The sequence below is a fragment of the Chrysochloris asiatica genome, unplaced genomic scaffold, assembly GCF_000296735.1.
Source record: "Chrysochloris asiatica unplaced genomic scaffold, ChrAsi1.0 scaffold00140, whole genome shotgun sequence".
Classification (NCBI taxonomy): domain Eukaryota; kingdom Metazoa; phylum Chordata; class Mammalia; order Afrosoricida; family Chrysochloridae; genus Chrysochloris; species Chrysochloris asiatica.
In genome coordinates, this window is record NW_006408658.1 from 1,168,830 (window position 1) to 1,179,902 (window position 11,073).

The 11,073-nt window shown below is 37.5% G+C and overlaps 1 pseudogene; it reads left to right on the top strand.

Annotated features, from left to right (window-relative positions):
* The first annotated feature begins 10,126 nt into the window (after nucleotides 1-10,126).
* LOC102821719 overlaps nucleotides 10,127-11,073 on the top strand; it is a 101,639-nt pseudogene continuing 100,692 nt past the window's right edge.

The following is an 11,073-nucleotide window of genomic DNA, read 5'->3' on the forward strand; positions in this document are numbered from 1 at the left end:
AGCAACACCAGAGATGGAGGGAGAGATGAGGACTCTAGACTAATGGAAAGAGAAAGACTGAGTGCTGGCAGCCAGGAGGCAGGCTTACAGAATGTGTCATTTGGTTGTTTAAATTATTATATATTCCTGAGTGTTTTGGGGTACACACACCCCCAATAAAAATCAGAGGTAATAGAAGCAAATACTGTTGAATGATGATGCACAGAGGAGACTGTAATCATTTCAATGAAACTGTGTGTAAAACCTATGTTCTACCATGTAAACTATCACTCAGTTCACAATAAAAACTTTTTAAAAATTGCTTTTAATGTTTCTGTTTTGGATGTACCAAGAAGTTATTTATATTATATAGATAGTCAGTTGTTTTATGTGGATAACCAGTTGTTCCAGCTTGATAAATTCAGTCATACATTATTTTCCCCACAGATAAGTAATGCAACATCTGAGATAAATCACGTGTTTATACTTGCCTGATTCTACTCCTGGGATTTTATTCTGATCCTTTAGGCATACTATCCCAATGCTAAAATACCTTCATGCCATGTCAATATAATAGAAATTATTAGAACAATTCTATATTATATACCATGAAAATAGGGCAATGGACAAATACTATTAGCTACCTACATTTAAAAGATAACATAATTTCTGACAAAGACACAAGTTTCAAAAATGAACATTAATATGATAAAAGGAGGTGTAAAAGCCTCAAGATGTAACAAGGAAATCTTTACTGTAAAAATGAGCTACACCTCATGAGTCTTGTCCTGACTAAGAATAAGTCCATTAATATCCAGATCCTATAATCAGTTGTTCTCTTATAGAACCTCCTTTGAGGGAGGTCTGAAAATGAATGAAAATCTAGGATGGTATGAAAGTAATAATACTACAGAAGTTCACTTTGAAGGTAATTCCAGTAAGAAATAAGTTCAAGAATAAAGATAATGCATAATTTTAAAGTCCTTATAGAAAAACTTTACACTCAGTTTTTCTGGTGAGTATCTAATCAATTTTATAAAATTACACCGCATGTTCATTTTGAAACCTTTTTCAAGTGTTGAGTATTAAGAGGTGCTTAAATATTCAATGTAGTCCTAATTAAAGATTAAGAAGAACTGGATTAAGTTTGCAATTAAAGTTTAAACGTTTTGGAAAACTTAATCTGTTTAGTGCAAACATTTTTATTTATTAGTCTGTGTACTTACTGTGTAAATATTCAATGTATGTGATTAATATTGAAATAAATTCTAGATTAATCAGAGTAATATTATAGATAACTAATTATTAGATAAATAATTATATATATAATTTCTTCTTTTTTTTTTCAGAATAGAAATCATGTAAACATAATCTCCCAATAAAAGTAAGCCCTATCTTTCCCCGGAGTCCTGGTGAGGCAATATGGGTTAATGTTTCATCCCCAAAGTCAGTGGTTCAAGCTCACCAGCCACTTCTTGGAAACACTATAGAGGGTCGCTATGGGTCCAAACCAAGTTGATAGCGCTTAACAACAACAATCTTTCTCCTAGTCTTCTCCAGCAAATATTTTGGCTGTTGATTTTTCCATAATATTGTTACAATTAGCTTAGTACATTCTCTGAAAATACTCTGTAGGAATTTTAATTGAATCAATAGATTAAAATGGAGTAAATTTTCCTTTTTATGAGGACACAACATTTATTCTGTTCCTATTTTAAGAAGGAAGATTTCTAATATTTCCCCAGCTAATATGATATATTCTGTACTCAATAATGCTGATGAAAACTCTAATATCTATTTTATCCTCATCCATGTGCATATGACCTATTTGTGCTTCTTTTAGAATTTATCTTTATTTTAAATATTTTAAAATTTCCACTTTATTATGTATCGTTGCTGTTGTTATTGTTGCCTTAGAGTGGCTTCTGATGCATAGGGACCATATATAGGGGTTCCAAGGAGCAGCTGGTGGATTTGAACTGCCAGCCTTGTGGTTTGCAGCCTAGTGCTTCATCCTATAGCACCACCTCAGGAGTCCTTATTATTCATAGGTTTGAATTTTCTTTTTCTCTTTCATGATATTTGAAGCATTTTTTTTTTAACATTCTACAATAAAATCTCATTGGGTTTTTAATGAGAATTGTATGTTGTTGTCAGGTGCCATCGAGTCGGAACCGACTCATAGCGACCCCATGCACAGCAGAACGAAACAATGTACAATCCTGGGCCAACCTCACTACCGCTGCCACGCTTGAGTCCATCAATGATGCCACCTGGCTGATCCATCTCGTTGGGGGTCTTCCTCTTTTTCTCTGACCCTCCACCCTACCCAGCATGACATCCTTCTCCAACGATTGTTTCCTCCGGACAATATGTCCAAAGTAGGAGAGACGAAGCTTAGCCATCCTGGCCTCCAAGGAGCACTCTGGCTGCACTTCTTCCAAAACAGATCTATTGGTTCTTTTGGCAGTCCATGGCACTTTCAGTATTCTCCTCCAACACCACAACTCAAAGGCATCAATTCTCCTACGATCTTCCTTATTCACTGTCCAGCTTTTGCATCCATATGAGGCTATTGAAAACACCATGGCCTGGATCAGGCGCACCTTAGTCCTCAAGCTGACATTTCTGCTCTTCAATACTTTAAAAAGTTCCTGTGCAGCAGATTTACCCAGTACAATATGTCGTCTGATCTCTTGACTGCTACTTCCGCGAGTGTTGATAGTTGATCCAAGAAGAATGAAGTCCTTGACAACTTCAATCTTTTCTCCATTGATAAGAATGTTGTTTATTGGTCCAGTGATGAGGATTTTTGTTTTCTTGACATTGAGATGTAATCCATATCGAAGGCTGTGCTCTTTAATCTTCATCAGTAAATGTTTCAAGTCCTCTTCACTTTCAGCAATCAAGGTTGTATCATCTGCATATCGCAGGTTGTTAATGAGTCTTCCTCCAATCCTGATGCCACGTTTTTCTTCATAGAACCCAGCTTCTCGTATTATTTGCTCAGCATACAGGTTGAACAAGTATGGTGAAAGAACACAACCCTGTCTCACACCTTTCCCAATTTTAAAACACTCAGTGTTCCCATGTTCTGTTCGAACAACTGCTTCTTGGTCTAGGTACAGATTTCTTAGAAGTACAATTAAGTGTTCTGGAATACTCATACTTCTCAATGTTGTTCATAGCTTGTCATGATCCACAAAATCAAAAGCCTTTGCGTAGTCAATAAAGCACAGGTAAACATCCTTCTGATATTCTCTGCTTTCAGCCAAGATCCATCGGACATCAGCAATGATATCTCTCGTTCCACGGCCTCTTCTGAATCCAGCTTGAACCTCTGGAAGTTCTCTGTCAATGTATGATTGCAGAATTGTATATAACCTCTAAATTACCCATTGGGAAATTATTATTAAATTACTTTGATGTTTTTAACAGCTCTATATTAAAATATGAATGAGGACTTGGATATAAATATCAATATTTATTGGAAGCTTCTCTGGCTCTTTGACATTTCTCATTCACTCCTTCCCTACTCCACCAGTTTTTTTCTCTCGCTTGTTTGAATTTTCATAGATGTAAACATTTGGCTTTGAACTTTGTTTATTATTATTATTATTGGTCACATCCTTTTGACAGTTTCCTAGGTTACCAACCTGTGTTTCCTGTTGGGCGTCTGCTCCTCCCCCTCCCCCATTGCAGCCGATCCCCTATTACTTTGATTATAAGATGTAGGCTGCTTGTCAGACTTTCCTGTTTTCCTTTTCCAGCTCTGAATCTACTCCAGCCAACCTTAGCAATATGAGTCTTGTATGTCACCAGGTGGGAGTCCTGAGTGGCACTGTGAGTTAATGCACTGGACTGCAAGGTCACTTTGAACTGCAAGGTCAGTTGTTCAAGTTCACCAGTCATTCCTCAGAATCCTCATACAGGGTCACTATGAGTTGGTACTGACTCGATGGCACTTAACAAACATGTCACCAGGTGAAGATGCCCTGGTGGTGTAGTTGGGTTGCTATCTGAAAGATCAGCAGTTTGAAACCACCAGTTGCTCTGTGAGAGAAAGATAAGACTTTCTGTTCCTGTAAAGATTTGTAAACTCTGAAACCCTAGGGTACAGTTCTACTCTTTACAGAGTGACTATGAGTCAAAATGTGGGCTTTGTTTTTAGTTTGGACGTCACCAGTTGAGGAAGTTTGGACATATCAGATATTTATTCTTCCACATATTAATGCACACTTTCTATGTTAGTAAGTAAGTTAACTAATTAATAGATAATACCATAAGTAAACCTTTATGCTTTTCAAGGTTTTATTACAAAGTTATGTGCTGTGATTTTATCTTGACACCTTTCTGTGTGGGTTGTGTGTGTATGTGTTTGGTATAGTGAAGGTGGATTTTTTCCCATTCAGGCTCTCTTTATTATTAATATATAAGAATATTACTAATTTTTGGTTTGCTTTGCAACTAGAGTCTAATTTCTATAAATTAATGCTGTTACCTTTTGCTAATTCTTTGAGATTTTCTAACAATACAGTGATTATCTAAAGAAAATAAAATAATTGTTCTTCTTTTCAGTATTTATTGCCCTCATTTGTGAGCATAAGAAAACACAACATCACTGACCACACATCATATCCACAATAGTGAGCATTGGTGCCACCGAAGATGACAAAGCACTAGTGATGTGGGTTGTAAAGGTACATGCCATTGGCAGACCTAAGAGACCTATTAATGCATGCATGTGGGAAACTCTGGAATTTGCAGCATGGGAAATTCCTTATGTTAGATAAGTCTAATTTATTATTTCTTTTTGTTGTTGTGAAGTGCTATTGAACCAGTTCCAACTCACAAATAGATTCCAAAACTATTCAGACCGAGATATTAATTTAGAAAACAATGACAACAATGTGTCATTGAATTTCACAAATTCACATTTTTTCATTTTTTTCCTATGTTGAGAACAGAAATAGGTTTGCCATCTTTTTGTTAAGCCTAGTAAGAATTTTTTAAAATTATTCTTTCAAAAGGAACATTTTATAATATAAAAGTAGGAGTGACATATGTTCAGAATAAAATATCCTTTATTCTCTATTGAGAAGCCAATACAGTTATCTTTAGTACATATTAATTTTATTGTCTCAGGATTCCTGATGTGGCACTGTAGGATAAGCACTGGACCGTTAACAACAAGGTCAGTGGTTCAAACTACCAGCTATACATGTCTACCTTGGAAGAATTACTGCCAGAACATGCCTTTGAAGCAAGGATGCCAAGACTTTGTCTCACTTACTTTAGACAGGTTATCAGGAGGGACCAGACGCTGGAGAAGGACTTCATGCTTGGTAAAGTAGAGGGTCAGTGAAAAAGAAGACAACTCACAACAAGATGAACTGTCACAGTAACTACAACAATGGGCTCAAACATAGCAACAATTGTTGGTATGTTTCAGGACCAGGCAGTGTTTCGTTCTTTCACAGGAGCAGACAGAGTTGCTATGTGTTGGAACCAACTCAATGACACCTAACAACAACATGTTATCTTTACACTGGCATACATTAGGAGGTGATAGCAGGAAAATACAAAAATATTTTATGACTATATGGAACGGGTAGTAAGCAATCAGACTGGATACCACAATTGTAGCATAAGTCAATCATAGCCAACCAGCTGAAAATCAAACCTGACAAAAAAAATCATGGATATAAGTCTAACCTGCGCATAATTGTGGTGTTAAAGGAAATACGAAAAAGATGAAAACATAAACTACAATTATAAAACTAAGAAACTAATCTAAGACAATATTTCTGGTTTAATAAAAAACATGTCTCTGAGTCTAAAGGAGTCCGGGGGTGGTGCTGTGGGTCAATGTACTGGACTGCAAGGTCGCTTTGAACCACGAGGTAGGTGGTTCAAGCTCACCATCTCCTCCTAGGAAACCCTGTACAGGATCGCTATGAGTCAGAACCAATTCTATGGCACTTAATAATAACACAGAGTGTATGACACTTTTAGCAGGTTTTTCATCATTACTATGTAAGGAAGACAGTAACTTAATTTTTCAAATTAGAAATTCAAAGAACTTATACTACATGCAGCTATGAAGAGAGGAGATCTAACATTAAAAGGTGGAGGAAAGGAAAACCTTCACTTTACAACTCAAAGATTAGAGGGCTGCAGAGTCTAGGGAACAAATTTTACAGAACACTTATGGGATATGTATTCTCACAGATCAATTATCTTGCTAAGTTACTGTTCTCTTTGAAGGCAGAAGGAAAACTTTGTGCAAAACCACAATACGAGAAAATTTTCTGCCTCTGGTGAATGCTACAGTGATTGAGCAGGTTTCAAAGAGAAATATACATAGAAAAGATAAGTGGCAAACATCTTTACATAGTGGGCTAACAAGAGACAATTGTGAAGTGGAAAATATACACCAATAATGACAGAGTTTCATAAAAGGAGCAAAAATATGTTTTAAGATTATTAAAAGATTTTAAGAAATATTAAATGTAAGTGGGTGTCAGAAAAGTACAGGAGAAAGGGCTAAATAGTAAAACAAAATAAAGCAAAACTCTAGCTCTCCAGAGGGCATGCAAAGATTTTTTAAACTGTTATTTATAAAGAGGCATCAAGATTGAATTAAGGAATGGAATAGACAGATTTACATTGTGAAAATGTCAATACTATCCAAAGTCTATAGATATAATGCAATCCCAGTCCAGATTCCAAAATTACTCTTTAAAGATAAAGAAAAACTAATCATCAACTTTATATGAAAAGGAAAGAGGCCCTGAATAAGCAAAGCATTACTAAAGAAGAACAAAGTCAGAGACTTTTCTCACTTCTTGATCTCAAAACCTACTAGACAGTCATAGTAATCAACACAGCACTGGACCACAAGTATCCACTAGCCGTTCCTTGGAAACCCCATACCTGGGTTGCTGTGAGTTGGAGCCGACTCAATGACACTTAGGAACAACAGTCTCTATCAGAGTCCTGGTGTAGCACTGTAGGATAAGCACTTGACCGCAAGGTCAGTTTGAATTGTGAGATTGTTGGTTCAAACTCACCAGCCGCTCCTAGGACACCCTATACAAAGTCTCTATGGGTTAAAACTGACTCGATGGCACTTAACAACAACAACAATCACAGGGATAAAGCAGAACAGCTGTTATATGGAGGGGATTGCAATCATTGAGATGAAACAAAGTGTACGATATGTTGAATGTAAAACTGATGATTTTTCTATAAACCTTCACTCAATTCACAATTTAAAAAAAAAGTTGACTACTATGTTGACTACTACTATAGTGGCAGAGAACATGAATAGACACTTCATCAAAGAAGACATTCAGGTGACCAACAAATATATGAAGAAATATTCATGATCATTCGCTATTACAGAGATGCAAATCAAAACAACAGTGAGATATCATTTCCCCTCAACATTAATAGCAAAATTCAAATTAAAAAAAGATAACAACAAATGTTGGTGAGGCTGTGAAGAGACTGGAGCCTCATACACTACTGGTGGGACTACAATGTGGTGTGACCACTGTGGAAAGCAATGTGGCACTTGTTCAAACAGTTGGAACTAGAAATACCATATGACCCAGCAATCTCTCTACGTCCTAGAGAAATAAGAACCAGGATTGTATTCTTTACCATACTTATTTAATCTTTATGTTGAGTAAATAATCCAAGAAGCTGGATTATATAAAGAAAAACATGGCATCAGGATAGGAAGAAGGCTCATTAACAACGTGTGATATGGAGATGATATTTGCTGAAAGTGAAGAGGACATAAAATACTTACTGACAAAGATCAAAGACTACACAGCCTTCGGTATGGGCTGCACCTCAATGTAAACAAACAAAAATCTTTACCACTGGATCAATAAATAACATACATATAAATGGAGAAAAGATTGAATTTGTCAAAGACTTCATTTTCTCAGATCCACCATCAACACTCACGGAAGCAGCAGTGAAGAAATCACACGACACATTCCATTAGGCAAATCTGCTGGTCAAGACCTCTTGAAAGTATTGAAGAGAAGAGCAAAGATATCAGTTTGAGGACTAAGGTGCACTTAACCCAAGCCTCATATACATGTGAAAGTTGGACAGTGAATAAGGAAGACTGTAGAAGAATTGATGCATTTGTGTTATGGTGTTAGAGGAGAATATTAAAAGTGCCATTGACTAAGAGAACATTGTCACTCATCTATTTGACAGAATCATTTCACATACACACCCAATGTTGCCATCAGTAGTGGGCATGGACAGGCATTTTAATATAATCAAAGTGTGGATAGTTTTTGACTCACCGTCATATATTGAAAAGGCAGAGAAGTAGAATTGAATCAATGGAAGATCAAATTACTGAGCTTGAAGACAAACCCCTCATTCATCGGTTTGAGGAACAATCAGAAAAAGAAAAGAAACATATGAAGAAAGCCTAAGATTTATATGCAACACTGATCAAGAGGAATAGCTTACATGTGATTGGAATTCCATAACAAGCATATTCAAGAAGGAAAGAAGTTGTTCAAGAATTGTTTGAAGGCCTGCTGCACCGCCAGTGTCAGCCTCCCTCGGGAGACTCCATTTGCTCTTGGTGCGTTCTGGCCCAGTGGCAAACGGGAGGTCGAGAGTGGCCTGTGGGCTGGCGTCCCTTAAGCCCCCCTGGCAATGCCAGTGACACCCTGGTCTCCACTGTGCGTAGGAACTTGTCTCCCACCGTGTGAGGAAAGACTCCCGGCGCTCCGGAGCTCGCCCTGCGGGGAGAGTCCTCGCTAGCACGGCTTCTCTTTGACTTTTTAATTTCGGGAGGTTTTGGAGGCTCCAAGTTCCTATACAACCCCACAAGAACTTCTGTTGACCCATCGAGGATCATTTTTTACCGGATCATTGTAACACCGTCTTCACTGAGCCTTCCACCCAGTACCCTCTGCCATGGTCCTGATTGCCCCCAGTGAAGTTTTTTGATGCTTGCTTTTTTGATCAAGTGACACTACTGCTTGTCCACCTTTCTCCTTTTAGTTGCCAAATACATTAGGTGTAAGTCGGTGCCCTAAGGCGCTCTGTTAGCGTAGTGGTTACGAATCGGACTGCGAACTGCAAGGTCAGCAGTTCGAAATTACCAGCTGTTCCGTGGGAGAAAGATGAGGCTTTCTGCTCCCGTAAAGATTTAAAGCCTCAGAAACCCTGTACAGGGTCGCTATGAGTCGGAACTGACTCCACGGCACTTAACAACAAGTCGGTGCCATGTTACAGTACAGCTTTCCACTTGACCACTTGGGACAAACTTGTACTGCTCACTTCTGTCCAGCTCCCTGAACTTAACATGTCTGTGAGTTTCATAACATTCACCTGCTCAACTTACAAGTCTTTTCTGAGAAGAACTAGCGTTCCATACGATGGGGGGACAGACAACACAGCCAGGAAAGTGGAGTGTCAAGTCTGTAAGCCCCATCTAGAATTGTTAAGAGCCATCAAGTCCGTACCAACATATAAAGACTCAGTATACAGTTTCCAAGGAGCAGCTGGTGTTACTCTTGTAGCACCACACCAGGAGTCCAGAATTAAGCTCTAGTTCCCAGCACATTTCCCAGAATGCCCTAGTTGCATTTTTGGTAACTTTCGCACAGCTTGTCAACTGCAATGATGCTGACCGGAATTGAATATTCAACAGGACTGTTTTAGGGAAGGGTGTTGGTTAAACTTCTAACCTCCACTGAGATTGTAGATCATAAAAAGAGCTTAAGTAAGGTAGTAGAAAGACAGAAGATAAAACTTTATTGAAATTATTTCTTGCTTTAAAATAGTCTGAGCTGTTTTATGTGTCTTTTCTATACCTGAATGTAATTGGATGTAATAGAGAACCATGCATACTACAGGCACTAATAAATCCTACTTAAATTGAATTTCTATGATTTTAAAACAGTCCTAGCTGTTTCAATGCAGTAGGTGAAGAGACTCATGTAGACTTTTCCTGAATATTGACCAGCACAGTAAACATATAAGTCCTGGGGAACAAGAGAGAGACCTTAAGAGCCCATTTTTTTTAGTATCTTTGTATTTAAAAAATCAGTTGTTAAATATCTTGTTCTAGTAGTTGCCAAAATACAACACACTTAAAATGCTAGGGAAACGAAAGCATGTGGCGTTGACAATTAAAGAAAAACTTGGTATTATTAAGAAACTTGAGGAAGGCATCTCTTCAAAAAAGCTGTCTATGCTATATGGAACTGGTCAATCTACAGTTCATGATATTAAAAAGAACAGAGAAAGGGTCATAAACTATGCAAACAGTTCAGATCCTACAAGTGGAATATCCAAACGTAAATCCATGAAATCATCAACATATGAGGAACTTGATAGAGTTATGATAGAGTGGTTTAATCAGCAGAAAACAGATGGGATTCCAGTGTCTGGAACAATTTGTGCAAAACAAACTAAGTTCTTTTTTGATGCTTTAGGGATGGAAGGCAACTTCAATGCGTCATCTGGCTAGCTAACTCGATTTAAGCATCATCATGGTATTCCAAAGGATGCTGGTAAAGGAACAAAATTAAAAGGAGATGAAACTGCTGCCAGTAAATTGTGTGGTAACTTTCAAGAATTTGTTGAGAAGGAGAATTTACAACCAGAGCAAATTTATGGTTCTGATAAAACTGGAATGTTTTGGAAATGTCTACCATCAAGGACATTAGCTCTTGAAACTGAGCAAAATACTGGATATAGGTCAACCAGAGTGAGAATCATTATTATGTGTTGAGCAAATGCCACAGGTTTACACAAACTTAATCTTTTATTTTTGTGGGAAAAGCAAAAAGACCCCGTGTATTCAAAGGAATGGACCTTTCTAACCTTCCTGTAACGTATTTCAGTCAAAAGTGTGCATGGATAGAACATTCTGTTTTCAGACAGTGGTTTGAAAATTATTTTTGTGCTGCAGTTAGAGAAACATTTGAAATCCAAGGGTCTTTTAGAAAAAGCAGTTCTTGTTTTGAATTTTCCCCCTGCACATCCAAATGAAGAAATGTTGAGTTCAGATGATGGCAGAATAATTGTGAAATATTTGCC